Here is a 7,033-nt window from a genome sequence, read left to right as displayed (position 1 = left end):
AAAAGTATTAGCTCCAAAATTACCCTTGCGGTACACCCCCCCCCCCCCCCCCCCACTAACAACATTTCTCCAGATGCATTTCCGTCTATCCATCACCCCTTGCCAGGACAACTGCACTTCCAGCTGCACCAGTGGGGAAGTGTAGGGAACCATCAGTGTATATAGTGTTACGGTTATCTCCTGCATAGCAGTAGATTCTGCCTGTTCCTTACGACCTCAATATCCGTATGCTCCAACATCAAAAAACACCAACAATACGTGCCAAAACGTATTGGTCAGTATCTCCTCCCCCCCCCCCCTACTTTCACGAGCGGCATACCTGCCGTCTCGTCAGCTCCCCAGACAAACTATCATGACCGTCGTTATGCTGCCGGTTCCTCCTCAAGACTCCGATTCGCGCCAGTGTGACGTCTCCGCCTGTATATATACATAAACCCAGGCCGACGACTTGGTCAGACCTCCAGTATCATCTATTGATACTGGTAATAGCTCAAAAGGGCCACCACTTACGGGCTATTCATGCCCGTGCCACCTCTTGGGTGGCTTAATCTTAATCATCAATCTAGCTCAAGCCACAATGTAGGACTGACAACAGGAGATGCTTTTTCACCCACAGGATTAACCCATGGAACTGCCTACCCGCCAAAACTGTGCTGAATTTCAAAATATATATAAAAAAGATCAAGGCAAATGGGGGGGGGGACCTTGACAAGCCGCCGGCTTCCTGTCCTCATCGAGGCCACTAGAGTTAGTGGCCCTTGGGTAAATCAGATAAAAACTAGTATATTTATTAATGTTTATTTACTATGTATACAAATAAACATGTACTGTATAGTCTTTTAAAACAAAATGAGGATTTCTGATGGAGAACTGCAGTTCTAAGCCAGGCAGTTCTTCCTCACAAGATGTGTCAGTAAACTTAAGTCCCATGATACACAAAAAGCTTCAAAAAGAAAAGAAAAAACACCGACATAATACGCTCAACAGCTTTAAAGAATTATAAGACCAAACACTGCATTCAGAAATTAATTTCTGCTTTTCAAAATATAATCTGCTGGTTGTATTCCGAATTAAAAAATCCTCTCAATACAATAGTAAATACTGTAACAATGTGTAGGTTGCAGCCTAATATAGAGGATTACATGCTCGAGAGGAAAAATAAAAAGGCCACGATGCATAATTCAGCAGTGCAATAATTCACGTATAAAATATTTTTGTTCCTGAGTTTGCTTATAATATTGCACAGTTTTAAATTTCAAGGTACTTTTGAATAGCAAATATTTATTCTCAAATCTATTACTACCCTACAGAAAACCTTAACATTTTAAATAGTCTGTTAAACAGAATCCCCCAGATTTATTGTTAATTCAAATAATTTAAACTTTACAATAAGAGCAAATTCAGTACTCAAAAGTTTATGGACTTTGGATTGAGTGTATCAACATAAATACTGTACTGTGAACACTTACTAAATAAATGAATCATGTAAACAAGTTTACAATACTAATTCCCAATCTTCTTTTAATATTTAATAATAAATTTGTCACCAGACACCCCTACTAAAATATGGGCAGGAAATAAGAAGTACAACTTGCAGTACAAATCTCGAAAATAAAAAGAGGACTACCACACAATGAGATTCTGCACATACTGTACTGTACTATCAATTTCAAATGTAATACTGTTGGTAATACAAATACATTTCATACTAATGAATCCAAGATTAAATAAATGTTTTGCTACGCAAGTTTGACCTTTTGGCTATTTATGTTAATGTACTTAAACGTTGTTATCTTGCTCTAGTATGCTACCCTGTTTGTACTAAATAAGTTTGAAAATAGTATCTTGTGGGCTTGAAATTTTATTTCTTACTTCCCACTTGGTAATTCTCTTCTTTGAGAAAGTTGGATTCAATGTAATCTCTTCCAGACATTTTAAATGTCATAAAAAGTGCTAAAAATATTATAATAAATTGCCAAACACTGCACAAGATTAACATGTTTTAACTATTCTATAAGTGAATAAAATGATACTGGTCTTGGACAGGCTACCACAGCACAGTGACGACTATGCATGGACATCATAAAACACCTAGGAGGAGCACCTGCAAGATTTTTAGATAATCAGCAGGAATTATAACAATTACTCCAGTTTATTACTTCACTACCATTGCAATCATTAAAAGAAAATTACATAATCCTCTAAAACATGCTAATGCCTTTGCATAATATGGGGCACTTTATTATGCCAAGGCTAATTCAATTCAGGCCCTTAGAATGAATATGACTAGCTCTAAAATACCACAAAAAGTAGCTCTCGCTTATCCTAATGCAAAAGAAACTCATAGTTTGAGGCATTGAACCACAGGCAACATATGTATAATATGAACCCAAAACTCGTGGCCATGGATAGGTTCACAAACATCCACATCATTATTTTCTCACGCACACATTATCCAGAGAAACACTCACCTGATTAGCTCCATCAGTTGCCATGGTTTCTTTCCAAACACCTACAGAGCATTACATGCCTAAAGATTCACGTAAAACACATTCATGTTAAAATATTGGCAGTTAAACTGTCACAGTAAAAATCTGGCATTACATGAAAATACATACAGTATAAAAATGTTTGCACTTTCATTAAACATGCATTGAACCATTGTTACAAGCCTTGATTTATTTTATTTACATACCAATTTTCATTAATCATTAGGTTTATAAAAAAAATTCCTGAAGATTTGTAATACGTTTTCTGTCATTTGTATCTGAAACATTCTTGTATGCACATTACCAACACGTGCATACAAATCATTACATAATCAGTATTGTGTAAGTATATATAGCAAATCTAAGTGATAATAGCAATATCTTTATGTAACTTCATCTACATTATCTATTTAAAATTCTTGGCATCTATGATTCTAAAACTTCCAATGACAAAGCTGGTAAATGTGAATTTCATTGTTCAACTATATTTTCACAAATTTAGTGTAACTTGTGGCCTTCTCAACACTGAGATGTAGAGTATTTAATTGATGAATTGAAAAAAATAATAAAATGCTTAAAACCAAGTACAGTATAAGAACTTTTGTGAATTACAAATGTCTTCAACAAAATATCAAGTCTTGCAATCAAAAATACTGTAATATTAACACTTAATAGTCTCACTTAAAAAAAAAAAAAAATAGAAATGAAAAACATCAACAGAATTGTTTATGTACAATTTAAGATTTAAAATATAATAAAACCTCTTTAAGTATCAGTAAGAAATGTGTTCTAGATTCATAAAAATATTTTAATCTAAACATTAACTCCAGAATCTTCTATTGGATTCTATTATTCAGAGGAAGCCAGGAAAAATTAATACTGTACTGTATTAGTGTTTCCACACCTGTTACCCCCAAATGAACTGAATGGTATATGCATATTGTTTCATGAGTAGCTACCATATTGATCAACAGATGATCACAAAATATGAAGTTTAGGTTTTATATGCAGTATGCAAATTATTAAATGACATACACCTGTCTACCTGTTGAGGTAATGTACACATAATAGCATAGCCTGGTTCTAAAGTCATGGGGAGCGAGAACATAAAGGTGCTATGACATACCAAATTTAAATTCATTAAAAACACTTTTACATTATACTGTATTTAAAATAAAAACACAAGGAAGATACAGTTTTAAAGGAAATACAAACTTCAGACAAAAATTAGACACCAACCCACAAATCTGAAAATAAAAGAATTTGCAACATTTCAGTTCATCCTTTGACCATTATTGTGTCATTTCAATACAGTACTTGATAATGGTTCAGGATAGACCGTAATACAGTATCATAAATTCTTATAAATTCAGATTTGTTGGTTGAGTGAAGTACATAATTGTTATGTTGTATTTAAAATCAAAACTTGTTACTTAATTTTCATTTTAAATGTAAAAGGAAAACAAAACAGTATTGTAATATGAAAAATGTGTGAAGCAACTACAACAGCCTCTTTTGTCTAGGCTTTATTCTTGCAAGGTTATGTACTGTATTTATTGCAATCCACCTCGATAGCCAACTGTCTTTTAATGGAATGCAAAGCTAACCCAGATAATCTATCTTGTCTATTGTAGAATAAAGGTCCAATATGACTGTGCTTGAGCCTGTTAAAGGATCATTCCACAACTGCACTATTGTTTTGGTTCTCCAGATGCCAGTGGTCACCACAGGAGACTAAGTAAGTAATTATCAAAAAGAAGGCACAAAACTGGGAAGGCTATGTAGCACCATCAAATGTGCGGAATAATCAGAGGGCGCTAAATATCACCAAGGATGCCAATACGAGAACAGAAACACATAAGGCGAACGATATAAGTATCCGATTCACCAAGAATTCTATCGAGGGACAAGTGACCGCGAGGGGCGGTTGGAAAGCAAGACACACGCTCGTCCAGGAAGTCAGAACATTCAACGAGGATACACAGGAGACTAAGCAAACAGGTAAAAAAACTGGGAGGTTGGTTGAATTAAGTAATAAGTCCAGGAAGTTATTCCAAGGCCATGCCATGAAGTAAAAAAAAATGCACGTGATAATGAGGTTTAACTTATTGCACAAATCAGTTAAAAATTGTTAAAAAGGTGTCACTTTTGAAGGAATGTGCTCAAAATAAGGGACCACTCTTCCTGCCACTAGCTATGCCACTGTGCACACACATTCTATTTCAGCAATGCTGCATTATTCATTGCTCTGCCAATTGGAACTTATAAATTAAAAATGATTTCTTTAACCATACTGCCCTTAATCTTTTTAAAAATATTGAAAACAAATGTTAAAATCTATGAAAATACAGTACATCAGAATAACTAAACATATAAAAGTAGCTGTTGTAGTACTGTGTGCATTTTGCAGTGATGTTACCATCATATTTTTACATCAAACTTCGTATGAAAATATAAATTAAAAAAAAAAAAAAGGCAGTTCTCAGATAGATGTACCTTAAACCTTACACTGCCAGGTATGCACTCAATGTCAAAAATGAGAGGAACACTATGCATTGCATGTTCTCGTGCAATTTGATGTGATGGGCAACTTACAATAGTTAGGTTTTAACGTGTTATCTTTGTCAATCAACTGTAGTATTAAAACCATACTCAATTTCAAAATGTTTAAATGTAAATAAAAATTAAAACTAACAGTCTGTCCTATCAGCGCATTTCAACCATTAATGTTCCGGCATCTTGGGGTCCCACTCAGCAATGCCTAAAATGTTTATACAGCGAAACCTCAATTGAATGAACCTAGATTTGGCCAATCTCCAGTTTTAACGCACATCTATCCATGCCAGATTTACTCACCTGACTTGAACAAGAGTTTGCAAAAGCAGGAGATATGCAGATTTGCTTACGATGTTGGGACAGTTTACATACTGGTAGAAACGTTGCCCATTATATCACAGGTTAAAATTAGAGTCCCTAAGCAATATCAGCCCATAGAGCATGGGAAATATTAGGGTGTGAATGGTAACTCTTAATAGGGGCCCCAACCACCTTGTTAATGATTTTTCAAAGATGGACACAAGATTAGAAGAAAAGCGTTACCGTATTTGCTGGCATAAAAGCCGCACCCTCGCATAGAACGCACTCCCTATTTTACAAGGATATTTTGTGGAAAAAACTATTTTAGTATGTTTCATCATACATGTATTGAATGATATTTTAAGCTGGTTTTTGTACCCCAACTCTTACCTCCTCTAAAATAAGCTGTATAGTTGTTTATATTTTTGGGAAGAGAATTGCTAACAGGATGTGAAACTTGTATTTCTGGATGTGATGTTTTGTGTTGGCGCATCAGGCCACCAGGGCAGCACACCATCACAGCACTCTGGTTTTGTTGTCATTCGCTCATTGCAAATGGCCGACAGGCAGATGAAAGTTTAACATTCCTCTCAAATTTCTAGCAGCATTTTTCCATTTAGATACTGAATAAATGTTTTTTAAAAGGTAATACAGTCGTTAAATAATATATGACATATACCGGGTGTGGATTATGTATGCTGGGTAAGGTGGCAAGATGTTGTGAGCTTGCTTCATAACTGCCAACGTACTGTAAGCAATTTTTCATGATTTTGTGAAAACCATTTGTTTTCAATAATTTATTATTAGCAACACAATTTACTCTAATAATTTGGCTTGTTTTCTATATTTTATTATTAGCAACAATTTTTGTGCCTAGTGAACTTGCATAGTATGCACGTCCCTTTCCCATCCGTAATACGGCCACATTAGACAGTGCAATTTTTTGTTACGTTTAAAAATATAAAAAACCGCGTCATATATGGCGGCAAATATGGTAGTTGTCTTTCATATAACAGGTTGAAATTAAAATTTTGCTCAGCAAAATCAACCCATAGAGCATGGGAAATATTAGGGTATGAATAGTAACTGTTAATTTGGCTCCAATTATGTTTTTAATGATTTTTGTAGATGGATGCAACATTACAAGAAACAGTTGTGGCATTTTATTCTAAAATGTTTACATATGAATTTGCTACAGTATAGTTGCCATATGAAATGGGTTTTTATAATAGCTTATAGATGACAATGCTGAATATGTGAATTTTAATGAACATTTCAATATTCCTTGTATATTTAACATTCCTCAATAAATAAAAAAAAAATAAAAATGTGCGCACATTATCTGTATATATTAGAGTAAAAGAAAAACCTAACTTTCAAACTTTTCTGGCCAGTAGTTTGCAAATACTGATAATATTCACAAGCAGAGCAATTATTGTTTCGAGTGATAAGTAGTTTGCTAGTTTGATCTCTGGATGGTTCCCCGATAAGCACTATGCTCCAAAACTTAAATAAAAAAATGGGAAAAAGTGATTCTCTGTAATTTTGAGAAGAATAAAGCACTTTGGCATCACCAGAACACTTACTGTCAGAGTATGGATGAGGCTAAAGTGTTAATAAGTAAATATTTTTTAAATGGTAGTAACAAATTTAAGTTACAGAATGCATTAATTCAACAATTTACTATC

The sequence above is a fragment of the Procambarus clarkii genome, chromosome 42 (genome assembly GCF_040958095.1).
Source record: "Procambarus clarkii isolate CNS0578487 chromosome 42, FALCON_Pclarkii_2.0, whole genome shotgun sequence".
In the NCBI taxonomy this organism is placed as follows: Eukaryota; Metazoa; Arthropoda; class Malacostraca; order Decapoda; family Cambaridae; genus Procambarus; species Procambarus clarkii.
The sequence above is the reverse complement of the archived record's forward strand: the minus strand, read 5'-3'. Positions refer to the sequence as shown.